Genomic DNA, 26249 nt, shown 5'->3' on the forward strand with positions numbered 1-26249 from the left:
AAAGATGGCCGTTTACTGAAGAAATTTCTATTCATCTGCAGATGACCCATCTGCCTTATTTATAGTACTTATCAGTGGCCTAGACCCTCCCGATAGATATTCTAAGTAGGCTAGTTTTCTGAAACACTTATGGTGAAGGGAGAGTGTTTGTTGTTGTTTTCTGTTCCTCTAAACCCTACTGTAGAACAATACTTTTAGAAAATGCAATCAAAATGTCCAGCAGTTTTCAATTGCTATAAAAGATTCTTGTTAACCCTCACTTTCTGTATTTTATCTTATTGTGGATAAGTATCAAATATGTCCACTCTTTGAGTAGCACTGTTTTAGACTATAACTTGGATTGATTGTCTGCCATCATCTGAGAGTCTAAATGGACCAATCCCCTCTCATCTTGCACCCCCATTATGTTAAGTCAGCACCACAAATTTAAATTACTCAAGTTATCAACCATCATCCAGGTTATTAGCCTTACAAGGCCTTATGCATTCATGGAGCTGACTGCTTCTCTCATTCCTTTCCATTTTACCCAACCTCTCTGGTGTGCATTTGAAAACTCAGGATATAGAAGAACAATAAGATCCCCTAAAGTTTTTGGTCCATGTACAATTGCCATTCCATCTTTTCCTTGGTATTAAATGCCAATTTTGTTCAGGACAGTGATAAATCATTACTTGTCTAAACCAGTCATGTCATTCAACTTTACCTTTGCCAGATACTTAATTTTCTGGCATTCTTCTCACAAGATGTGTCCATTTGACAAAATTCTAACCATTGATTCAGTAAGGGAAGCCCTCTAAGAGACTTTTGGAGAATTTACTTCACTGAAGAAAAGCAAGTACCACTCGGAAAGGGCCAGTTTCTTGCCGCCCCCATACCCACCTCCAACTTCCTAGATTTGAATGTTGTTTTAATATTAAGACAATGCAGTGAAATGCCTAAAAACCAACCTGCTGAGGATGGCAGAGGAGAAAGCCAGAAAATATTCTGGGTCACAATGACACTGGTAGATGCCTGAACCTGTGTCAGTCAGGAGTCTCTATCATTAGACTTTGTTATATGGAGAAAACTCTAACTGATGTAACTCCCAGACATTATTCTGAACTTCGTTTACACCGTCTCACTCTAACAAAAACTTGGAGGCACTCTCTGGATGCTGCTTTCCCTGAAGTCCTCTCAAGTAAAAGTATTTTCTCCCCCTCCACATTACATGTATCTTGTAGCTTACGTGCACAGCATATATTCCTAACAGTACTCTTTTGATCAGAGATTGGCAATGTTTTCTGTCATAATACAAATAGTAAATATTTTCAGCTTTTCAAGAGATAAGATTTATTGAAGGTATTTAACTCTGTCACAGTGGCTCCAAAACCACCATAGACAATGCAAAAATGAAGGAGTTTGGCTGTGTTCCAATATAACTTTATTGCAAAAACAGGCAGTAAGCAGGATTTGGCTCACAGTCCAGATTTTCCCAAGATCATTCTGTTCTAGATCACTGTTCGAAGTTCTTCCTTCAAAGCTTCATATCTTTTGAAACACAAGTCATTCTGACAGTTGACCTACCATCATTTACCATTCTTTGATCTTCCCTTCAAACCTTGTGGCATTACAAACTAGCTCACTAACTTCCTCACCATCAACTACTCCTGCCATACTTTTCGATCACTGAAGACCACCTTGCTTTTCAGTTCCTTTACCTCCTCAAAAGAAGTGTTTTTCTTTAGAAATTTCTACTTAAGTAATTCATACTAATAGTTCAAATCTATATATTGTTATCGACAACAGCATCACCTCTTTTAAAGCCTTAAAAATCTAGATTTCTAATTTCAGGTCACTATTTCTGGTCGTGCCAGCTCACTAACTCTCATCCCCTATTCCAATAATTCTTTACCCTCATTGGAACTATTCATACCCTGTCATGTCCTCACTTATCTCCCTACCCAGTGTACAGTCCATGGTCTAGAACTATAAACATTACCTTGCAAACACTCTTCATTCCCCTTTCCTTGTTTCCACTATGACTGATTCATCAAACAAACAATCACGAATAAAACTCAAATGCCTGTTGTGATGGTCGATTTTACGTGTTGACTTGACTTGGCTATACCCACATAGCTGGTAAAACATTATTTCGAGATGTGTCTGTGAGAGTGTCTCCAGAAGAGCAGCATTTAAATCAGCAGATTAAGTAAAGAAGACTGCCCTCGCTAGTGCTGGTGGGCATCATCCAGTCCCTTGAGGGTGAGGAGAACAAAAAAGCAGAGGAAGGACGAATTTGCTCTTGCCTGAGCAGAGACATCCATCTTCCCTTGCCCTTTGACATTAACAGTCCTGGTTCTCAGGTTTTTGGACTTGGTCTAGGACTTATACCATTAGCCCCTGGATTCTCAGGCCTTCAGACCTGGACTACAATTATACCACCAGCTTTCTTGGTTCTCTAGTTTGCAGATGGCAGATCGTGGGGCTTCTTGGCCTCTATAATCATGTGAGCCAAATGTTATAATAAATCTCCTCATATATATATCTGTATATAACCTACTGGTTGCGTTCCTCTGGAGATCCCTAATACACCTGCCTAGGGTAGATAGATACTAAGGAGCTAAAAGTTGTTGGAGAAAATCTCAAAAAGATGATGATGGTTTTTTCACACTTACAGCCATAGAGCTGAAATTAGCACTACGCAAAAGTCCTGCTATGTTTCCCTAGAAAATTCACTTTTCCTTTCTCCAAGATGACTACATTATATCTTCTCCTTGTCCCTGGCATAGACCTGGAATGATTCTTTATTTAAAAGTCAAATTATTTATTTATTTAAAAAGTCAAGTTTATCACATAGAAGTGTTACCTCTTCTCAACCCTAAATCTATGGATCTTCCTCATCTTTACCCTTACCGTGTGTCTTCTCTTTACTTATAGAGAACAGTTATCATGATGGTTGAGAATATGGTTTCTATTGCAAGACATCTTGGCTTTAAACCCTAGTTCCTCTACTCAATAGCTATGTGAGTACAGAGAAGTGGCTTAACTTTTTTCTGCACCTCTGTTTTGCCCTCATTTTATTCAAAACAGTGATAGAATGGTAGGGGTATAGTTCAGGGGTAGAACACTTGATTGCAAAACCGTGATAGAATCTACCCATCAAAGTACTTCCAGGGATTGAGTTAACATTGTTCAAGTGCTTAGAACAATCCCTATTGCATGGTAAGTGCTTAGAAAACGTTAGATGTATTTCCTATTTATTATTAAAATGAAAGAAGTGCCTCTACTCCTATATAGAGCCAGCTTATTCTCTTGTGTTCTAGATCTATTTCTAGCTATTCCACTTAGGGAGATCACAATGAAAGCTGAAATGTAAACAGGCTATAGCAACAACTATATACAAGATGTTTTATATATACATACACATAGATTATAATATAATTAGAATAAAATGGATACAATTTCTGTTAAGATCTTAGATTTCTAAACAAATATCTTCCTTCCTTCAAGCCTTATGTGCTGTTATGTTATGTTGGTTAAAAAAGTAAGTATGTCATTTCTAGCTCTAAGATCTTGTATTCTTCTAGTATTTGATGTTAAATGTGTTTTAAGGTTATAAATATTGAAAGTAAGCTTGGATTCAGATTTTGTTGGGTCTGAAATTCATACATTTAAAAAAATACATATATACGATGTTAAGTAAAGAAATGACTTACAAGGCCTAAACAAGTGAAAGGCCCTGCAGCTTAAGATTCATTAGCCTCTCCTTTAATATCTTCAACAACTGTAAAATGAGAATGTTAGTATCTCCCACATACTGATGAAGAAACACAAAGTAACTTGCTAACAGTCTCAAAGATAATAAGTGGCCTTGCTGGGATTTGTCCCCAATCTCCTGGCTCTAAGACCAGAGTCATTTGCCTCCACATTCATGCTTCCTCTATCCTTATAGGCAGAAGGAAGGTTGGGATTCAAAAGTTTATCTCTTTTGTTCAGCTGCCTCTTTCTCACTATTTACACATATCGTGGGTATGATTTTCCCTCAGTTTTTAAAGTTCTGCTGCTGCTACTACAGGTCACCTGGGCAAGTCTCCTAGTCTCACTGGGTTAAAAATTACTAGTGAACATGACAAACATTAAAACACACAACCCCAGTGATGGGGTGATGATTATCGGGCATCATACAATACTCAAAGCCACAACAGCAGGTACCTTCAGATCTCCTAGACCCCTCCCTGCCTGATCAACCTCACTCACAAAGGGAAGGGTAATCAGTAGTTCTAAAAATGTATCTGTGAAGCAAGCATGGGGCATGTTCACACATGCTAATACATGTTAACACTTCTCTGTCAGCACAGGGAAGATTCCTGCTGTAGGACAGGAAACAAAGAGCAATAAGATTTAGATTCCTGAATAATGGCGGTGTTAAGATGCTGGAGAGGTTGGAAGTAAGAAAATGTTCCTAAAAGGTAAGTCCAGGGCAACAAAAGAACAAGAACAGGATCGCGAGCAAATGGATGCCAAGGATGAAATCACAATAATATTGCCACGTTTTTGGAGAAAGAAGCCATAAATTCTATAAGGAACTGTAAGCGTCGTTGGCATGTCCTTCATGAGACCTTCTGGCTGAGTACATCTAAAGTGTGGGCGTACTGCTGATCCGGGAAATCTCTCTCCTGAACAGACAGACCCGTTTTCTCCAACTGTGTGCGACCGCAGTGACATCATCAAGCATTCATTTATCGCATTTCATAGCACCACACTAAACATATGGTTGAGAACAACAGTACTTATTCCAAGCTGCCAACTATCTGATAGAAGAAATCTGAAAGAGCAGGGTGGCTGATTTTAGAGACCGTTTTGTTTTAGAACCCTGAAGCCATTAATGATTTGCACTGCTCTTTGTTATTCTTTTATGTAAATGTAAATCCCTTAAGAGAAGAATAATGTCTATTCCTTAATGTGTACCCAAATATAATTTTATGGAAGTAGCTCTTATGGGATTCAGAATGATTCAAATCCTCTTTAATCCTCTCATTGGTCACAGGCTATAAATTACTTAATTTCTCTGTTCCTTTGTTTTCTCACCTATATATTTAAACTAAAGGTGTGAGGCTTAAGGAGGTGTCCCATATGACAAGCCTCATGTACAACTTGCTGCGTAGATTTCTCAAAAATACTATGCTCTTCCTCCTACCTCACTTCAGGCCCCATCCCATCGTTTGTCACACTGTCTGCTTCCCCTTCCATTTCCTTCAAGCTTCCCAGATACATCTGCCTTTCTCAAAACTTTCTCATCATAAAATATGATGTGAAAGTTCATTGCAGCTCATTTGTTTACACATTTATAATTTTTTTTAAAGCTTCAAATATTTAAATGTTTCATTAATCCCATGATGCTCCATCAGAGGACACAGATTTTAAAAGCATATAGTGGCTGCATCTGAACAAGCAAATAGTTACTGTGCACCTACTATGTGCCAGGTGGTATACTAGAAATTAGGAAAATAAATATGGTCATAGAATGTAATACCTGTCTTCAAAAAGTTTCCAGTCGATGAAGGTAAGCTATAGATTATAAATAAAAAGGGACCAAAAAGAAGAACGGGCTAAAGTAGCAAGAAACAAGCCAGTGTCATGATGAGCCATACTGAAGCCTGAGGTAAAATAAATAAATTTAAAAAAAAAAAAAAAATATATATATATATATATATATATATATCTTTATTTAAAATTTTGATTGTTCATCATTCTTTTTTTTTTGTATCCATTTTAACTTTTTAAAATATTGCACTAAAATATTATTTATCTCGACTACTGAGTTCTTTGTCCCTCTGTTTTGCACATCTGACTAAGGATACTATGGACTTGGGTACCCCCCAAATTTACAAGTTGAAGTTTTAATCCCCAATGGGACCGTATTTGGAGATATGGCCTTTAAGGAGGTAATTAAGGTTAAATGAGGTCATAAGGTGGGGCCCTCAACCTGTAGGACCAAGTCTCCTTACAGGAAGAGTATGAGACCCCAGGAAAAAGGCCATGCGAGGACACGGTCAGGAGGTGGCTATCTATCTGTAAGCCAAGGATAGATGCCTCAGGAGAAACCAACTCTGCTGACACCCTGATCTTGGACTTCTAGTGTCCAGAACTGTGAGAAATAAGTTTCTGTTGGTTAAGCAACCCAGTCTGTGGTATTCTGTTATGGCAGCCCCAGCAAATTAATACAGAGGGTAAGAAATTTCAGAAAAGAAGATTCATTTGAGTTTAGTCGTAAACATTGAAAAAATTTGGATACTGAGTAAATGAAAGCTTATTTTGGGAATTTTAAGCATGAAATAAAAATTGGGAAAGAGATCTTTGGGCAAAGGCAATGATTTTGAAGAAAAAAAATGTATGTCAAATTTACAAGCATACAGAGCCAGGCAGACATTAGAACTGAACAGGCCTTTGACAAAGACTTAATGCTGGTGCCTGTTTTTGTAAGGCCTGTAAGCTAAGAAAATTTACATTTTTAAATTGTTGAAAAAAGTCAAAAATAAAATATTTTTATTAAAATTATTGGGGTGACGGTTAATAAAATCATATAGCTGTCAAGCGTACAATTCAAGAATACGTCATATGCATATTGTATTGTGTGTTCCCCAAAAGAATATTTTTTGATGTGTGAAAGTTATATGAAATACAAATTTCTTTGTTCATAAATAAAGGTTTTTTGAAACACAGCCATGATCATTCATTCAAGTAATGTTTATGGCTACTTTTATGCTACAACACAGTTGAGTATTTGTAACAGAGACCACATGGCACACAATGCCTGAAATATTTGCTGTCGGTCCCTACAGAGAAAAAGAGTGCCAGCCCTGAAATATCCATCCCCAACATAAATATATTTATTAAAAGAAAAAAGAAAGGTAGAGGGTTATAGGGAGAAAGAGAAAGAGAGAAAGGGAGGGGAGAACGTGGGAAGGGGAAAAGACAGAGAGAAACAGAAAGAGATAGAAAGGGCATGAAGGGAAGGAGAAGGCAGGAAAGAAGAGAATAAGATGTGTATCTCTCTTATTTCACCAACATTCCACAGAATAAGAACAAGAGCCCTTAGTGAGTCTGGTGTCAGGCTGTTCTGAAAGCTTGTCATATTATAGCACCAACAGCACCACTATAAAAGCTGCTGTGGTCAGCCATCAACTCTGATATAAGTCTTTTCTAAACTAAACAGGAGACACAGACTCACTTTGTTACAATGCAGAGCTCATTATACTGAGCACACTTAGTGAACATTCTTGGACAAAGTACCTCATTTGCCTGCTGTAATGGAGAATTTGGCATATCAGTATTCATTAAATCTCCATGTCCCAGTTGACATCCCAGAGCTGAAATCACCCATAAACAAATTTATAGGAGAATCATTAAAAGTGAATGAGTTATCACTTTGGAGGGATATTTTAGATAAGTGAAAGCTCTGCTAGATCCAAATTTAAATAACAAACCTCGTATCTAAGTAGAACCATTTTACCAAGAGAATAAACATGACTCAAACACTGATGGTGTGATTCTCTCAGAGTAATCATTTGCATAAGTCAATTCAAAGGTCCCCAATCAAGTAGTGGAAGCATTATTTTGTAGCCCTTCAAGGCAATTGCTTCTGTTCTCCACACCCCCAAGTTAGATTGATCAAGGTGACTTACGTTTAACAGTATCTATCCAGCCTAGACTGAGCCCAGGAGAACCACCCTAGTTTCTGACAGCTTTATTCCCATGAAGCATACACCATATGCATTTTCTGATACGTAATCTTAAAAGAATCTCTAGCCTCTCTAAATTAAAAGGTAAGTTTTGAAAAGAGTAAAGATGATAGAATCGGAAAAATCTGGATGTAACTCTATTTTGCCACGTACTAGTAATTTTGAGGTTTCTGGCAAGTTATCTAAAATCTCCAGGCCTGCTTCTCCATAAAGAAAATAAGGCTGAAAATGGCAACTTCTTCATTTTGCCGTAGGGATTAAATAAAATAATGCAAACAATCCTCTTAGCTAAGTGCCTGGCATGACTTTGGCATGTACGTGTGTAGTTTTCTTTTACACCGTTTTGGAAATTTTCGGCACCAAAATAAAAACAGATGATCCCTTGATCTGATCATATACTGCAAAATACAGCACAGCTTCTCTGACTTTTAGAAAACATCCTCCTGTGACCATCTTAGCCATTTTCAATATTCCTAATATTATGAAATGGAAAAGGCAAAAAATATATTTATATTAAGTACATGCACAGATATTATTGTTAAAAAGAGAAAAAGAAATGTGGAGTATCTACAAGTTATTGGTTTGGGCTCATTATTCTGGGTGGTAGAACATTTTAAGGCTATTTGCTAGGTATAAAGAAAAAAATAAAATGTTGGAATAACTAGGCACATTCCTTTCCCTTTCAGAAGCTGTGAGCCCTCTCACACAGGGCCCCATTTTCGGCCTGAGAAAAGGGGAATGGAAAATAATGAATAATGTGTGGCCTGGGCTTTCTGCCTTTGAGGGAGGAGTTGGTTTGGGGTTTGTCTGTCTGTTTGTTTTTCGGCAATTCATTTCAAATCTCTCTAGTTCGTTTCTTCATAATACCACAGAGAAACTACCACCTGTCATTTCAAAATACTCAGATTAGTTTCCTGCAAGCTAGTCTATTCTAGTCCTGCAGACTTAGTGGCAAGTGGAAGGGGAGGGCCAGTCTCAACACGGGAGCATGCATTTCCAAACACAAGAGTGAGCCAGCAGACCATCAAAGACCATGATGTCCTTTTATAGTTGAAAAGAAACTGAGATATCACCAAGTTCAGCACTAGATTCAATGACAAAAGGAACATCTCTCTCCCAAGACCAATTCACATAGGTACAAAAACCCTAGACCTGGCACATAATTTTAAACAGTACATGGAACTCCCGATGTCCACCCATGAATCCCCCAGCATAGCTCTGGACCTTCGATAAATTTCTTCAACAGATAGTGTTTAACAAGAATGGAAAGAGAAATAGATATTTCTTTGATCAACAATTTCTCAAAATCTTTTATCAAGGAAAAAATTTTGCTGAACAATTTAATGTATTTTCAGCAACTATTTTTGCTTGATTAATGAATATTTTCGAGATCCGGGAGGATGAGTAATTTACTTCCAGGAAAAATCCATCATTTCCACATACCAGACATTTGTTAGTGTACCCAGGCCTTTATGCTATCTTTTTTATATACTGTATTTATTCTAGCTGAAAGATGTTTCAAACATAATACATTTTAACCGATAATAATTTAATAATTGCTTCATGCTGACAAGATAAACTAAAAAATAAAAGTGCTGTCTCAAGAATGTGATATAATAACATCTATTCATAGTATAAAACACATTTTTACTAGGTATATAAGGATAATTGTTGTAAGTGCATTATTTTAAATGTTTTTGAAATCTCAAAAATAAGAATTTTTCAAAAAATTAAATACATTTTCTGATACGAAGTTTTCTGTGGGTATTAAAACTTCATGATTATGAAACAATATGTAAAATAGTATGAAAAAGAAGTATGCCAAATTGTGTATACAGAATGACTACCAAGATAAAACATCATGTGATAAAGAAAAAAGATTTGACTACCCCAAAGTTATCATGTGTTATGAAATGCACAACTGGGAGCTGTTTTTGTATTATTTTCCACTTTACCAATTTCCTCATGTCATGATTTTACCACTTTTATAATGAAACAAAGCTATTTTAAAGAATAACCATGTTGGGCAGTGACACTAAATATTTCTCTGGACATTGAGTCCAACAGCAGCTACTGAACAGTCACCCTGTGCCCATCTCTAAGGTATGTTTGAATGTTCTACCTCCCTAACTTTCAAAAAGCCCTTTACAGAAAAAAAAGGTTATTCCTCATTTGCAAATGAGAAAACTTAGATTTGAGTGTCATAAACCTAGTAAGAGAGAGAATAGGCAAAAATACATGCCTCTTTTTTCTCTACTGCAATTTTCAAGTTTTTGAAATGTAACCTTGTAGTCAAGACTAGTGGGTTTTCTTAGTGTGGGTGGTATTACTTAACAGAGCAGCAATGACCATGGTCAGTGAGGGGAGGTGTGGGGAAAGGTGGAAAGCAGTAGTTAAGAATCCTGAACACCTGACTCTTACAGTGTTTTCTTCTAATATCACTAACTAACTGAAGATGCATAAAAGCATGACATCCCAAGCACAATTCCAAAAGATCATGTAAAAGTTGACATTCTAGTAATAACTGAATACTTTTCTCAGCGAAGTTGTTTGTTTGTTTGCATTCCATTCCCTGAGATAGGGAGAGGGCCAAGAGTAAAAAACTCCAAATTATTGATCGACTTATATGTACCAAGGTTAAGGGTTTTAGTGTTTAGATAGGTTTGAGCAGGGATAAAACAGGTTGAAAGTTTTAACTTTTACAAAAGAATTTTTAGAATTCTTTTCTGAAGAAAGGTCTGTGTGATACTAAGGCTATAACCACAATTAAATAATGTAATATAAAATGCATAACTTTATATCAACATTTTAAATCAACATATTTTCAGTTTAATTGTAAGAAAGTGGCACGCCTAGACATTCTGACTCACTTATTTAAAGATCAAAGCTTATTTCTAATGGACAGTAAAACATGAGAGTATGTAACCTTAGAAGGGGAAATAATATCAAAAATTTTTAAATGTCATCATTTGACTCATCCTTTATTTGTCCCTAGGGCTTTCTTTTTCTCTTGGTATTTTCCATAAGAGAGTATTTCAAGCCCAGGCTTGGGAGAATTTTCAATGCTTTTGTGCAGAATGGCACAGTCACCATCCTGTGGAGCACTACCCTTCATGCCTTACTCTTTGTAGGACTGAAAAATATGGAGAAAGCTTAAAATACCTGACATTCAGTGGTAATGCTATTTATGTCTATCCTTTGCTTTCTGTGGAAAAAAAAAAATTTTTTAAATATACGAACAAAAGCATCAGGAAGTATTTTACCATAGGATAGCTATTTAATTGAAAACTGTAACTTATTTTGTAAATCCCATGTATAATCCACACACGAAATTATTGAGCCTCATTCTTTTCTCATAGTTGTGACACGCTGAAGCATCCTTGTCTGCTACGGACACATGTACTCACAAATTCCTTTTATATATGAAAAATAGTTTGTCTCTTACTATAGTTTCCCCATTTTAATAAATTGCACATATGGATTTTCTCAATTATTGTTCTATAATTTATTCTGGAAGTCCTTGCTCTTTATCCTTGGGTACCCACTGGCAGTGTTCTCTGTCTGGCCTTGTTTATTTCTCCATATGTCATCAGCATTAATCATCATATCATCAATTTTAGGGTGGTTCTGGCTGCAAGATCTTAACTTCTGCTCCCTCTCCTGGCCCCTCATTTACTTTGCAGCTGCAAAGTTGAGCTGTATGTAGTATGTGGGCCAACAGCACATAAAAGAATTGACATCATAGATAAAAATTTAAAAAGACCAAAGCCAAGAAAGCTTTTCCTCAGCATCCAAAGATTTTTCAAAAACTTCTGTCTTCGCAGTTCAGGTTCTTTCTATGACTTTATTCAGAGTTATTTTGAGAACTGGTATGAAATGTGTGATACAGTAGATATTTTCTGGGTTTATCTCTAGCTTGCTTTGCAGATACAGCAAGACAAATGTGATTTTAACTTGCTTTCCTACAAAATTATTGGTGATTCACTCAGAGAAGAAACCTTGCATAGGTATCCTATGTGTCTGATTCTATGTTCTCATTAAATAGTCATATCAGGAGGAAACTATGGTACAAATCATTGAAAGAATAAATAATTCAAAAGTCATTTCTACTTACCTTAAAAAGTTGTTTCTTGATCTTCTTTGTGTGTTTGTTTACATAACAAAAAGGTTCTGCAGCATTTAGCCAGGGTATTTTGCGGGTTGCTCAGCACATCTTCACTTATGTGCCAACCAAGCACATCCCAAAGATTTCCCACGGAACGTGAGTCTATCAAGGAGTTCTGTCAAATGAACAAACACAAAAATCAAAGAATTTTTTTGATAACTATGGTGATTGCTATAAATATAAATATATATAAATATATATATACACATACATATCTTGGAGATTAAAAGAAACATTATTAACACATATATAACATATTTTTGATATAACATCTATAATGCCTGATAGAACTAGTGTTTAATAAAACACCAGTGGGTTATCGCTGCATGTTATTTTGGGTCCAAAATCAAAGTTCTTTTCTTTGCTCTCAGAATAATCAAATTACAGTGACAGTTATTAAGCAGATGTCTCCAGGGACTGATTCTCATTCCTTTTTCGTATCACTGCACAGAGCTAAGCTTGCAGTTTTACTTAGAGTCGGTGATCACTTTTAAGGTTGAATGACTAAATGGATAAATGCATGAGCCACTAACGAGAGCTTGGAAATACATATTTTCTGTGAAAGAAAAAAAATGTCTCTAGTTATTGAACTCAGACTTTTACATGTATTTAAAATCAAGTGCACAGGGAAAAAAAGTTCAACAGCATACCATCACATATTCAAATCATTTAGCACCTCTTTTGTTCATAAGCCATAACTATATGCTAACCTATGTTTCAGAGAGTTTGTGCATCTTCTCCCAAATGCATGTGTCTTAATTGAGTATTTGGATCTGTCTTATGTTTAGAGTTATAAAGTTTTAAAACCTCTGAGTGGGAAGGAGAACTTTATAGTTAAGATAGACCAATGGCTCAGTTTATAAATGGAGTTAACCAAGTCTCAGATAATTCACAGGATTTGCCCAAGGACACACAGAAAAAATTTGAAGAAGTGCTTTGTACTTTTTCTGAATATCGAACAGTCTCTAGCACATTTAATAAGAAATTTGATATATTAATTTATTATATTTATACCAAAACCTTCCTTACAAGCTACTTTTTAGGTAGACCAACTTTAAATCGTCTATTATCTTAAGATTTAATAGAAAGGAAACATTTCCTCACTAATTAACTAATTAGAATACTATATATCTTACTAAGAAATGATACACAGTAGGTCTAGATTGCAAAAGAAAATCAGGTAGAGTGGATGTCCATGAGAGCTTGTGGGTTTATAGGTAAAAATGAACCACCTATCAGTGACAGAAGGTTCCTCAATTCTGTGACCCTACTTCATTGGATGAATTCCACTATGCATTGCTTAAAAAGAACACATCTGACCCTCAAGTTTAAATTTAAAGAATTAGAAAAAATTAAGATAAAGTGATTTCAATATTAATATCAAAAAAAGAAACTTTGCATAAATACGTTATGTGAAACAAAAGTAGTTATTTACTTTGATACAAGATAGAATTCAAAGTGATTTTATGACAGTTTGAAAACAATATGTAAGAAGAAATAGAAATATGGAAGAAATGGCCACATTTATAATAACTGTGATAGCTTTTAACATAAATCTCAATCTTTGAAAAATTTTTAAATGAAATATAGAGAATTTTATAATAAGAGAATAAATAATACTCATTCAATGGTTAAATAGCACTTTCTACAAATACAATAAAAATTTTTGAAATTTTTTTAGAAAATGAACATAAATCAATTATACATTAGACCACAGAAAAATCTCAATAAATTCCAAAAACTAGAAAGTGTGAAGGCCATTTTCTCTGTCACAAAGCAATAAACCTGAGAATAGCAAAATTTTAACAAAAGAGTTATAGAACAAAAATGGAGACAACTTTGAGGACTTTTAATTTTATTCTGAGAATGTTAAAAAGATTCATGTACTTATAAAGCCAAGGCAGACAGTTAAAAATAACTTGTCAGATATATGTATGAGAAAAAGAAAAATCTGAGAACTGAATTTGAAGTGAGGCTTTGGATAGAGCAGTAGACTTGTTACTGCAGAAAATTGCATCACTGGAATAGAAGACAAACAGGGGCAGCATCCTAGCATTTGATGGGGAAAACTAAAAAAATATGAATTAGAGAAGAGGTGAGAGTTATGGAAGACAGACAACAGATCCAAATGATCCATTCCCAGTGAAAACTCTGCCAAAGAGAGTACAGTCTTCCTTACAAAAATGAGAAATATTCTATTTATATTGACATCCAGTTCAAGTTAAAGGGCAAAATGCTAAAAGCATTACCAATAAACTCAGGAATAAAATTGAAAGGTCTGACTTCAAAACCATATGTAAGAATATTCAAGATGTTGGAGAATTAAAGGAAAAAGTCAATATATACTCAAAAAGGAACATATTAATTTATGAATGAGAATTTCTCCTGCATCATTTAAATTCCTACAGTCCCATGAGTGGGAGACTAAGTATATGAGACCAAAATGCTTCCAGCCCAGTCACTTCTAGCTTTTAGTCTAGGTATAGATAAAATAATGGGGATTAACTAACTGATCTTTAATTCTTTTCCAGCAATCACTGTCAATAAGTTTAAGACAACAGATGTAGATATCAATATCTACCCAAAATGAAACATTGGCTTCATTGGCTTTATTTCTTTCTTTTCTCTAATAATAGTTAATATTTACTGAGTGCTTGTTACGTACCAGATATTATTCTCAAAATTTAATTCTCACAACAAACCTTTGAATTATTAGGTCAGCCCCATTTTTTAGATAAGGAAATTGAGGCCCGAAGGAATTAACTATATTGGCAGAGGTCACACAGCAAGAAGGTGTCAGAGACATGTCTCTAACTTTTGATATAGAGGGCTCCTACCCTGAGCCAGTAGGCAACACTGTTGCTCTACGGCACTATTTCTCAGGATTTTACATCATTATCTTGCCTCTCTCTATATTACCATAATCCCCACTAGCTCTCTTTGCATGGAACCTTGTATCTCCTGTAATCTTGGTCTTCTACAGTTTTTTTTTTCTAGAACTATTTAAGACCAAGTGGATCTGAAAGCTACTCCCACTTGAGGAAACGGGATGGACATGTGCATCCATTTTCATTTCTTTTGTGATTTGATTCTCTCCCATAGGGGCTGGTGTTTGGTTCAAGAAAAGAAAAAAATAGAACTCAGAGTTTCCCAAATTGTGTTCTGTAGAACATCAAGTAATATAAACTTGAAATTGATATTTTATGGAATAGAGCTCCACGTTCAATAAAATGTATGTAAAATTCTGGATTATATAACATTCAACCAATTTCTTTAATAATAAATTTCTCAAAACTTTTACCATGCTGATGTATACTAGGCAAGATTTCGCATCAGTAGACACTTTATTTTTTCCTATCAGAACACTTTGGTTAGTGCTGAATAATCCAATTATTTATTCAAATAATAATGTCATCAGAATCTTTCTGAAAATTGGTAATATTATGGGACGCTTGGATTCTTTGGATATAATACCACAGAAATAAATTGTCAGAGAAATGGAACTACTCTTCCTGTTTCAGTAGTGACAGAAGATGAATTATATATAAAAAACTAATCTACATCTTCATTTTTTAGAAGAAAGGGGAGCCACTGAGTTCAGTCCTATATATCTGTTTCATCCTTTCTGACACAAACTGTTTGTAACAGAGTCCCGGGTGTGTGTGAATAGGCAATATAAGAAACAAGAACTCCATTATGGTGAAATCGCTGAAGCATGGGTGAGTATGACTCACATGTGTGTGTCAGCTTCTTAATTCCATTTCAAAATTTGTCTTCTTGTCAGAGCTAGAGAGCAACCCTGCTTATCTATGGAATTGGGCAAGGTTAGGATCCTTCCATTTATGTTGCATTGAAATGTTTCTTTCTCCTTTAGAGCACAGAGCTGTTTATCCTAATACTGGATGCCTAACAGCACAGAACACATCATTCTTGGCTTGTTTGTAACACCTGAATAATACTGGTGATCAAACTTCTGAAAGCAGTCTGCACTAGGTCACATCATCACAGATAGATCGCAAAGGAAAGCAGGAAAAAATGGACTAAAAGGCTAAAATAGAGTAACTGTACATTTTCCCAAAATGGATTATATACAATAAAAAGGATACGTATGTGCATAAATATACATATTATACATACATAGTAGATATTTCATATGTACATAAATTATATGTATACATATACACATATATCATATATTAAAAGGAAATGACAGATTGTAACTTTTGGATGCAGTCTAATATATTTTATTCTTAAGTTCTTGAGTTAGATCCACAGACAATAAATCAAATAAGCGTTTTTCCCTCCTAGACACTCTTGAACACTCTCCCCTCTCTTTAATCCCCACAGGGCTTCTTTTGATGAGTAGTGCAAAACACAAAACTCTAACTAATTCAGTTTCAATACAGGTAATTTGGTGAAAAATCAAAAGATCAGAAAGACCAATGAGTTTTTACTTATTGGTAGTTTTAGCAAACCCTGAGATAATGTTCCAATATTTTGTACTTTACATTATCTTATACTTTATGGCCTATAAAAGTTGTTGTTTATTTGGGGTTTCTTATCTGTGCTTCTTGCATTGGTTTTAATAGTTTTAACTCTTTTATATCTTGCTCCCCTCTGGGAATTCCTGAACATCACACTCCGCTGGTATCCTCACTGGCTCTTTATGTGGCCAAGCTCCAAACACTGCACTACAGCACTCACTCTTGGGTGTTCTGTCCAAATGTGCTCAATTCAAAAAAAAAAAAAATGACCTCAATTCTTGGCAGCTCCTTCTACCAGGAGTTGAAATTTCAAGCCTGGGCCTCAGGAGGCATTGTATACAATAATCCCTGCTTCTCCTTGATTTCACTTTCCATGGTTTCAGTTACTGGTGGTCATCTGGGGTCCAAAAATATTAAATGGAAAATTCCAGAAATAAACAATGCTTAAGTTTTAAACTGCATGCCATTCTGAGTAGCATGATGAAATCTTGCACCAGCCCACTCAGTCCTGCCAGGGACATGATTCATCCCTTTGTCCAGCACATCCACACTGTACACACTGCCTTCCCCTTAGTTACTGAGTAGGCATGTCAGTTAACAGACTGGTTATGAGAGAGAGTGAGAGAGTGAAAAAAGAAAGGGGGGCGGGGGGAGGAGGAGGAGGAGGAAGTGGAGGGGGAGAAAGAGGAGGAAGAGAAGGAGAGAAAACACGTTTACATAACTCTCATTATGATATATTGTTATACTATTTTATTATTAGTTATTGTCGTTAATCTTTGGCTGTGCCTAATTTACAAATTAAATTTCATCATAGGTACGTATGTATCAGGAAAACTGAGTATGTGTAGAGTTCAGTACTATCTGTGGTTTCAGGTACCCACTGAGGTCTTAGAATTTATCCTCCACATATGAGGGGGTCTATTCTACTTCCATCCTCCCTTTTGCGATCCCTGCACCACCGCTAAATGAACAAGCCCAGGGTACTGTGCTAGAGGAAGAGAAACTTTGTGGAGCAGAGATGGACCATCCCGGTTGAGCCATTTTAGACCCGCCAGCCCTAAACTGATCTAGCAGCTATCTGTGGAGGAATGAGTGAGACCTGGCCAAAATTAGTTGACCTGGACCTAGATATGCAGAACTGCCTAGCAGAACATGGCACAAACCGACAAATCCCAGAATTGTGAGATCAATCATTGCTAGTTATTTTAACTAGTTTAGGAGTGACTTGTTAAGCACCAATAGCAAACAGGCACATTTCTTATTCCCTTCCTAATATCGACGGTCATGGGCTGTTATTATTTTCTTTATTTACTTATGTATTGTTTGTTTCTCTGCAAAGGTAAGGCAATTGCTTTATTTGTCTTGTTCTCTGTATTCAAAACACTCAATAACTGGACTGCCACATTGAAAGGGCTAAGTAAATAGTTGTTGAATAAATGAACACATTAGATAAACAGATGTTCATAAATAAACTTTCCAAAAGCACATAGACAAAAATGAATATTTCTATCAGTTTATTAGTGATAACTTTTATGTACCCTAGAATTACACAGTAAATTTTATGTATGTTGTTAAAGCATATTTGTTATTTTTTGTTTTAGATTACTTTTCTACCATTACCACCTACTTTATTTTTCCATGTTTCTAACATTTTAAAATTATAGATGTCCATTATATTTAAATAGCTTTGAGGAAGTCTCTTTCACTTAAAAGAAATTCATTCTCAGCGGTATATCCACTTTTATGTTTAATTCTTTTATTATACTAAATCTATAACAATTGTAACATTATACTAAAATATGAATAAAAATCAAAACCAGGAGAGAGGGGGATGGGGAGAAGAATGTAGTCAACTAGAGGAAACATATTCAACACATGTTCAACATGGTCTCAGAGTCTTATAAGTTGGTCTGTAAATTTGGTTCTGACATTCCTGGTGGCCTAAATGATAAGGTAAAAATAATTCTTATTTGTCATAAACAGAGAGAATTTGTTTTGGATTGAGAGTTTCAGACTCTAGTAATTGATGTAACTTAGAAGAAACCGTATGGCAATTAATGTAGAACATTGAGGACATTTTCTGCTACTTCATTAAGTGCTTGCTGTATGAGAAGCTATTTCATTTAGACTAACTGGAATGTCCTCAACACTAAACTCTCCTGGATCAAGCTCCTGGTTACCTGGGTTCCCTACAGTACAGTAGGTTTACCTGTCTTCACTCTACATAATCAGGTACCACTCTTTGATAGATTTTCCATGTTTAAATTATTGTTATAGTCCTATCAGTTCCAAAGAAAGTCTTCTGTTCTCTTTTCTTCTATGCATTTAACCTTTCATAATATTTTACATTATTTTGCTAGAGTCAGGAGGTTCAAGATTAAGAGTTGTGTTCCTTATACAGTCTACCTAGAATTGTGAAACAGCACCCTTTCCAGGCATAAAGATAAAGAATGATTACCTTCCTTGAAGATTCCAAAGACTCTATTTTTCTCATCGTTTTAATCCTTGCACTAGGTGTTACAGTTTCTAATATAGAATAGATACTCAATTGAATTGTATAAAAAAAAACTCTCTTACATTTATCTTTAATGTCCTTCTCATGGCTACCTGTTATTTCCTCTGCCTGAAACGCCTTTTAAGGCTGGTTAATTGGCAAATTCCCATTCATCAATAGAAGCCCAGCTGCTATATCACCTCCTCTTAAGTCTTCCTTGTCCACACGCAAATAAAGTTAATGACTCTCTTCTTCTCACTTTCTCAGTACTTTCCACATACTTACATCATCAGCAAACTTAGCATAGTGTACCACAACAGATCCCTATGACTGTCTACATGTCTCGCTGACATTAATTCTTGATAAGGAAAACAATGTCTCACTCACTTTTGTACCTTTCTACATGCAGCACTGTTTCTGGTAACAATGAATCTTTAATAAATGTGTTTTTAATGTAAATTTTGTACATTTCATTTTATATCTCTGGGCTTCTGTACATGATAGCCTTAGTTAGCTACTGAAGCTTTTCTATCTCTGCCATTCTAGCTGTGTGACTTTGGATAAACTACCTAAACTTCCTGTGCTTTATTATTTTCATCCTACAAAATGGGAATAGTAATAATAACTAATTTATAGGGTCATACTGAAAATAAATGAATGACACTTAATACAGTTCCTGATATGTAATAAACACTAGAAACATATGTGAATGACATCATTATCATCATTCTCTGCAATGCCTGTGCTTACATTATTAGCAACATGCTAATCTCTGTTCTAATACTGACAGCCCTGAATTGTCTGTTAATGTGTCTGTCACCTTCACAATGAGTCTTAACACAGACATAGCCTTAAGGTCACGGAATTTGCCTGTCCATATGTATTTTCCCAGCCCCAAGATTAGTGACTAAATATCTGTTTCTCAATTAATGTTTACTGAACAAGTGACTGAATTAACAAAAATTTATACACATTAAAGCATTAGAAGACATAGAGAAAATATTTGGCCCCCTTAACAATTTCTTCAAGGGTGAATTTATAATAAATACTGTCTGTTCTGACATCTGTCTTCTCCATTCATTAAATGTAGGACCAGAGTCAATATGACGAATAGCTTAGAAAATGTGTGGTTTACCTAATAGACTCCTCCAAGCCATCAACACTCAAAATATTGCATTATATCAACTATATTAACTTTTACATGTTAGAGTCCCCATTACTGCTACTTTTCAACAAGGGTTTCAACCTACTGAAGTTGGCTTATGTGCCCCATTCTTCTTAGAAAGAAGATGAATTAGGGGATATGCTTATATGGTGCTATCATCCTTGCAACTTCAGTCTCATACTCATCTCATCCCCATGATTTTGGAGAGAGGTGATGAAAATTTGCTAATACCTGGCAGTCAATCTGCTTCCCACTCACGTGTGACAGGTGGCTCCCAGACAGGTAGGCTGGTAGAGCCGGGCTTCCTTTCATGCTGTCAGGGAGCAGCAACATCATGCTGGTTGACAGCACAGCTTCGCCATCATGTTGAAGTCTCTCTATCTTTTAATTCCCCTAGCCATGAATCTTTCAGGGATTTGTTCCTGTTGTGAACAAGGCTGTTGTAAGTTGGCGGAGCTCCGCTGTGGTCTGCTTATTCCAATGAATGTATTTCCATCTGTGTGGGGCATCTGCCTCCGTTCGGTCATCTGACCAGACACCCAGCCTTCTCTTAGGGAAGGCAGCAAAGAAGCTCAGAGTTAACCTCAGGCTTAAAATGTACCTGATTCTACACTTGTCTTTCAATCCAGTGTTTCTTAAACTTTAATGTGTTTACAAATTGCCTGGGATTCTTATTAAAACGCAGATTCTTATCCATACATTCAAGTGTTAGCTTGAAAGTCAGCATTTGTAACAAGCTCCCAAGTGATAATGATGCCTCTAGTCTAAGGAAGACACTTTGAGCAGCAAGGCTTTAATCAGCACATTTTAGAAGCTGCTTTGTCTCCTATCTCTGGGCTCCCAAGACACCATAGCTGTAATTTTCTCAATGTACTTGGTAGTGTTTTCCTGGCATTCCAATTAGCTATACACTCATCACTTGAAACTGGGCTACTTCATTACCATCAGCACCAGTACCTCAAGTACTCAAAAGATATACATTGAGCTAAATCGATGAAAAGGAATAGAAAGAAAACTCAATATATTTGCTAGTAAGTCAATAGATTGATTAACAGATAAACCCTTATTCCTGTTTTATTTCATTCTTGACTTAATATTTTGTAATTGTCAGAAATTCCAATCAGGGAATGAAAAGGAAGAAAGATAATTAATTCCATTAAGTCCAATTTATTTCAACCTAAAAAAACAATTATTGAAGTGGGTGCTTTGGAGATTCCAAGACAAGCAGGCACGACCTTTCCTTCAAGGGCTGTACAATGCCACAAAGTGAATGGATGTCTAGGTGAGTAGGACAGGTGGAAGATGGTTTAACAGTATATGTTTACTGCAACATAGAGGGGCAGAATATGCTGAGTGCCACTGGACAGGCAAGAGGAAAAAGAACTTTAGGGTCTTGCTACCCCAAGTGTAGTCCAGGCACCAGCAGTATCACTATCACTTGGGAACTTAGGAATAGCAATTCCTGGACCCTACTCCAGAACTACCAACTCACGGTCTGGGGATAGGCCGACGATCTTTGTTTCACCAAGCCCACCAGGTAGCCATGATGTGCAGTAAAGTTTGAGAACACGGATATATAATATGCTCAGTGCTATCTTTAGCCAGTGAAATGGAGGTGAAAGAGCATCAGAGCAGTACTGTGCAACAGAAATAGGAGCCGTGTGTGTAATTTTAAATTTCCTAGTGCTACACTAAAGAACGTTAAAAATAAAGTATGATTAATTTAAACCAACATATTCAAACTATTATCAAGATGTAATCAATATAAAATTACTAATGTGAAAATTTACATTCATGCTTTTTTGTAATAAATCTTTTGTAAACAAATTCGGTTAATGCACTTTACTCTTATTCAGAATTCAGACTAGTCACATTTCGAGGGGTTACTATTAATAGTTACATGCAACTAGTAGCTCCCATATTGGACAGTGCAGCTATTGATGTCACTATTTCCATTGTGGTCTCTGGACAACCAGCATCAGAATCACCTAGGATCTGATTCAGAATCTGCATTTTAGCAAAATCTCCTGGTAATCTGTGTGTGCTTTGCAATTTGATAAACATTGCCTTTGAATATATTAAAGTCTACATTATAGATCAGCAGTCCCCATCTTCCGGCATGGCAGACTTGCTAAAATAAGTACAATGCCTCTCAGAGCTTCCGGCCTTCTGCTGAGTGTTTCCAGTCCTGAGCTCTGGGACCGTGTTGACATCTAGGAGTTGGCAACATTGAAGAGGGAAGAGCAGCATTCCACCAGGTACAATCGCAGACTGAGAAATCCCTAGGAGTCCAAAATATCTGAATTTCCATGTTTAGAACTATGCAACCCCCCTTACCTTCTACCTATTTGCTCAGGATTACATTAAAATGTAACTGTTATTAAAAAAAAAAAAAAGGTGACCATTATATTCAACGCTAGCTGTTTTAGACACAAACACATAGTGTAGAAATTTCTGAGAGGAGCTAAGTCTTGGATAGGAAAGAATAAGGCAGAATTCTAGAAAGACAGATGAAAAAAGGAATCCGTTATACAGCCGCCTACAGGAAAGATAGATCGTACTGTTAAAAAAAATGAATTAATCAAGATAACTGAAAGATGCTATCTCAGCACCTGTATTTTAGGAAGGAAAAAAAAAAAAAAAAAGCAGTACTGCTAGCCCCCAGAGTAGGCTGACCAAGCAGAGAAGATAAGAATTTGCAGTCAACTTCTCCCTTCCCTATCTTGAACCTGAGTAGTGGGATATGGCTCTGCTTCTCAGCAATTAGGAGGCCTTTCCTAGAGAACCCAGTAAAAGTCTTAACCTAGTGGGGTGTAGTTCTAAGACAACGAGTTAGCTTATCTGAAAAGACCTATTATTGGTAGGAAGAAAGGAAGTGAAGGGAGAAGAGGTTATTCCTAGGGTTGGGTCACAAAAGCAAGGTATTTTAGGATTCATTCATAAAAGCACATTTCAGCTCTTCTTTTTTACGCCCAGACTAGGTTTCCTGGGAAATGCTAAAAGAATTTGGATACACATAAATCTAGCTGTAAAGGCCCGAGCACAAAGACACAAGTTCAGCTCCAGATGAACTTTTGTGAATAGCCCAGTTAAGAACAGACACATTTGGGGGAAGTAGTACATACAAGTTTCTGCTTTTTACTGTTCATTCAGACTACAGGTAGCAAAATCCTTTTAAAATTCCCATAGTACTTATTTAAAGTCACCCCAGGTCCACATTAAAAAAGTTTTTTGTTGTTGTTGTTGATGATATTCTAGGCAATGCCTTTTTAGGAAACAAGTGATCTCTCTTATTACTGCTTAACACACTCCCAAAGCTCCAGCTCTCATTTATGCAGCAGAAGTCAAATTAAATTATTTCTCATTTTTCTCCTTAAAGGGCCCGAAGTTATATAAAACTAAGCCATATAGAACAAAACTTCCCATAAATGCTGGCTGTGCTGAAAAAAACAAGTGAGAAAATCAAAAACACAAAACAACTTCAATTACATCCACTGAGACCAATTTTGGCCTCAGACAGGCAGGCATATTTATTGGTCATGTAAAATTTGCCATGTTTAGCATGCAGCCCCATGAATCCTTCTACACATAATCTCGCTGTGGCTATCCGTGAACAAAATGGATAAAAGCCTCTCTGAATGATCTACTTGCCAAATGCCTATAGGGCTTGGCGGCTCAGCTTTGCTTAAGCTCTAAAACCCACAGCCCAGGGAGACTCCAGAACACCAGCTGGGAGGATCACCCAACAAGCCTTTCTTTATATGGACAATCTTAAATGTGACTTGCCTCTGGTCCAGGCTGTTAGGCATTCTTGGCCAATTCACCTGTGCCTTGTGCCCATGGACACAGGCACTAAACACCAGCTGTCAGTTTTGACCCTGACTCAGAATGTCCCCTCCAGAAACCAAGACACAGAAACATAGCAATTCACACAGGTCCTGACTACTTGAGGGCCCTCAAGCTTGCCATGCTGGCTCTTTGCCTCTGGTGCAAGTGTGAGTTTGGCATTTTTTCTAATTTTTCTTCTCCGAGCCAGATCTCGGTTTCCTTCTTCATGGTTTCAGACTGAGCTATCTTTTCTGAACCCTGAAACTTCTTTTGTCATTAGGAGAATATACTTATGTTGTAAAAAGTAGCAAACAGCCCTAGCTGACAAGAAATGCCCTTCCTAAAGAGATGAAGAGAAAATTATAGAATGATAGAACTCAATAGTTGAAAGGAACTGTTTGGTGAAATATAACAATCTCCATAAACTCCCAACCACCCAATAAATAAATCAATCTTCTATACGACTTGCTGGGAGAATCGGTTTAAATCAGAATATGCAGCAGTACATTTTTCACAAATGGCTTGGCTTTCAAGTAAGTGCAGAAACATGTTCTCCTAGAAGGCCAAAAACATCGAGAGGAGGGAGCTCTGCCCCTACAGTGACGTACAACAATCACAGAGGGTTCTTTTCCAAGCTGTAACCCTCCTTCGCACTTTCTACAACATGCCCCTGGGGTAAGGTTGGGCACGAGTTCTTCTTGACAACAGCTTAAAACAAACTTCTTTCTGGTCTCTTTGCTTCACATCCTTCAAGAGTGCTGTGAGTTTCTTTGTGTCTGACCTTGTACAATTAGTATGAGAAGATGAGATGGAGTGCCAGGAGCATAAATCACTAAAACAGCATGAAAAAGACATGAGATGCAAGCTTGCCATTGCTGGTTGTCCTTGGGTTAAACTTATATACCTCTGAGCCTCAATCTCCCCATCTATATGATGGGTATATAATCCACCTCGAGGCCAGACTGTGGATTGCAGTAGATAGATAGTACCTATCAAGTCACTACAACAATTGTAAAGCATAGGACTAGTAGTAGTCATGGCTACAAGTGGAGGGAACTATTCTTTGATATTAGTGGTGGACAGCAGCAGCCCAGTCCTCTTCTCCCAGGGCGAAGCAACGAGGCCCAGATATCAGGGGACAAAGCTACAATTCTCAGGAAGCCTCATGCTGCCTGGTGAGGAGGTAGTTCATGAGATCAGAGGAACCTCTTGGATTTTATGATCACCATCCATGTCATACAGCCAAAACTGGTCATGACACCGATGTGCACAGCTGACTGAGTGAGGGCTCAGAGGGAACTGGAGAGGAGTCAGCCCCATGCTAGGCCGTGACAAAACACACCCAACCTAATGCTAAAGCAGCAGCATATTCTTCCTGGAGGGTAAACTCATGAAGGAAGAGACATGTATACTTAGGCAGGATCTATAGGTACAATAATAGTTTTTTTTAAAGGCAGATTCTCGAATGTAAAACTATTACATCGAACAAAAAAAGTATAATCTAAATGAATCAATAATGTATAAGTAATACAAAAGTGAAAAGAAAGAAGCCAACTTTAGTGTCAGGCAACAGATGTATATTATCATTCTTAATCTTTATTACAACATGGAAAGGAGGGTATTACTGTCTCTACTTTACAGATGAGGAAACAGACAGTAAGCAAATGGACCAAGTGGAGAGCAGAAAGGGGATTCAAATACAGGGCTGCTTCTGAACCATATGTTGTCCTAGCAACACCATCATTGGCATCAATACCACTATCATTCTGACCACGTAAGGCACGAAGAAAAAAGTACCAAACAGACTATGAATAGCACACTAAGAGAGTAAGATTGGGAGAGATTAAGTTTTTCTTGATTTAGAGAATTTTTTTAATGGAAATGATGGAATTCAAGCATGGCTTTGAAGAATATTGACTCAGACAATTGACTGAGTAGCTAGCTAAATATTCAGCAAAACAAGGACTATTCTTTGATTCAGGACTTGAGGAATAATTCAAATGTCTCAGAACCAGTGAGAGTGGGAGTACAGCTCAGGGATTATTCAAAAAGAGTGTTTCAGGGATGCCTTCCCCACAGACAGTTCTCCAGCCCAACAAGTTCTCTCCACAGGAAAAAAAAAGAAAAAAAGAAAAAAAAAAAGTTATAGCTTCCATGCTCAGCTAGAGAACAGCTGACAGAAGCTGGGCATCTGACAAGAGAAAGCCTGCGAAGTGGGTGTCAGCCTGGCAGATCCTTGGACTTTGCCTCCAAGAAAACAATACAAACCTCCCTCAATTCCACAAGAGGGCTCACAGACAGACTTGGCTACAGAAGGCCAAGAACTCCTGTCTCTGATCCCTCCAGGGCACAAAACGTGAAGTTATCGGCATAATCATAGAAGAGTCTCTGT

The 26249-nt window shown here is 36.7% G+C and overlaps 1 long non-coding RNA gene across 1 annotated transcript in view; it reads right to left on the minus strand.

The window, feature by feature from the left end:
• Window positions 1-26249, minus strand: part of LOC120586779 (uncharacterized) — a 397178-nt gene that overhangs the window by 133188 nt on the left and 237741 nt on the right. The window contains exon 2 of the long non-coding RNA XR_005648799.1: window positions 11836-12001. This is a non-coding gene — a long non-coding RNA (uncharacterized LOC120586779). The remainder of the gene's footprint in view (window positions 1-11835; window positions 12002-26249) is intronic.

This window comes from Pteropus medius, unplaced genomic scaffold (assembly GCF_902729225.1).
Source record: "Pteropus medius unplaced genomic scaffold, Ma_sr-lr_union100, whole genome shotgun sequence".
Taxonomy (NCBI): Eukaryota; Metazoa; Chordata; class Mammalia; order Chiroptera; family Pteropodidae; genus Pteropus; species Pteropus medius.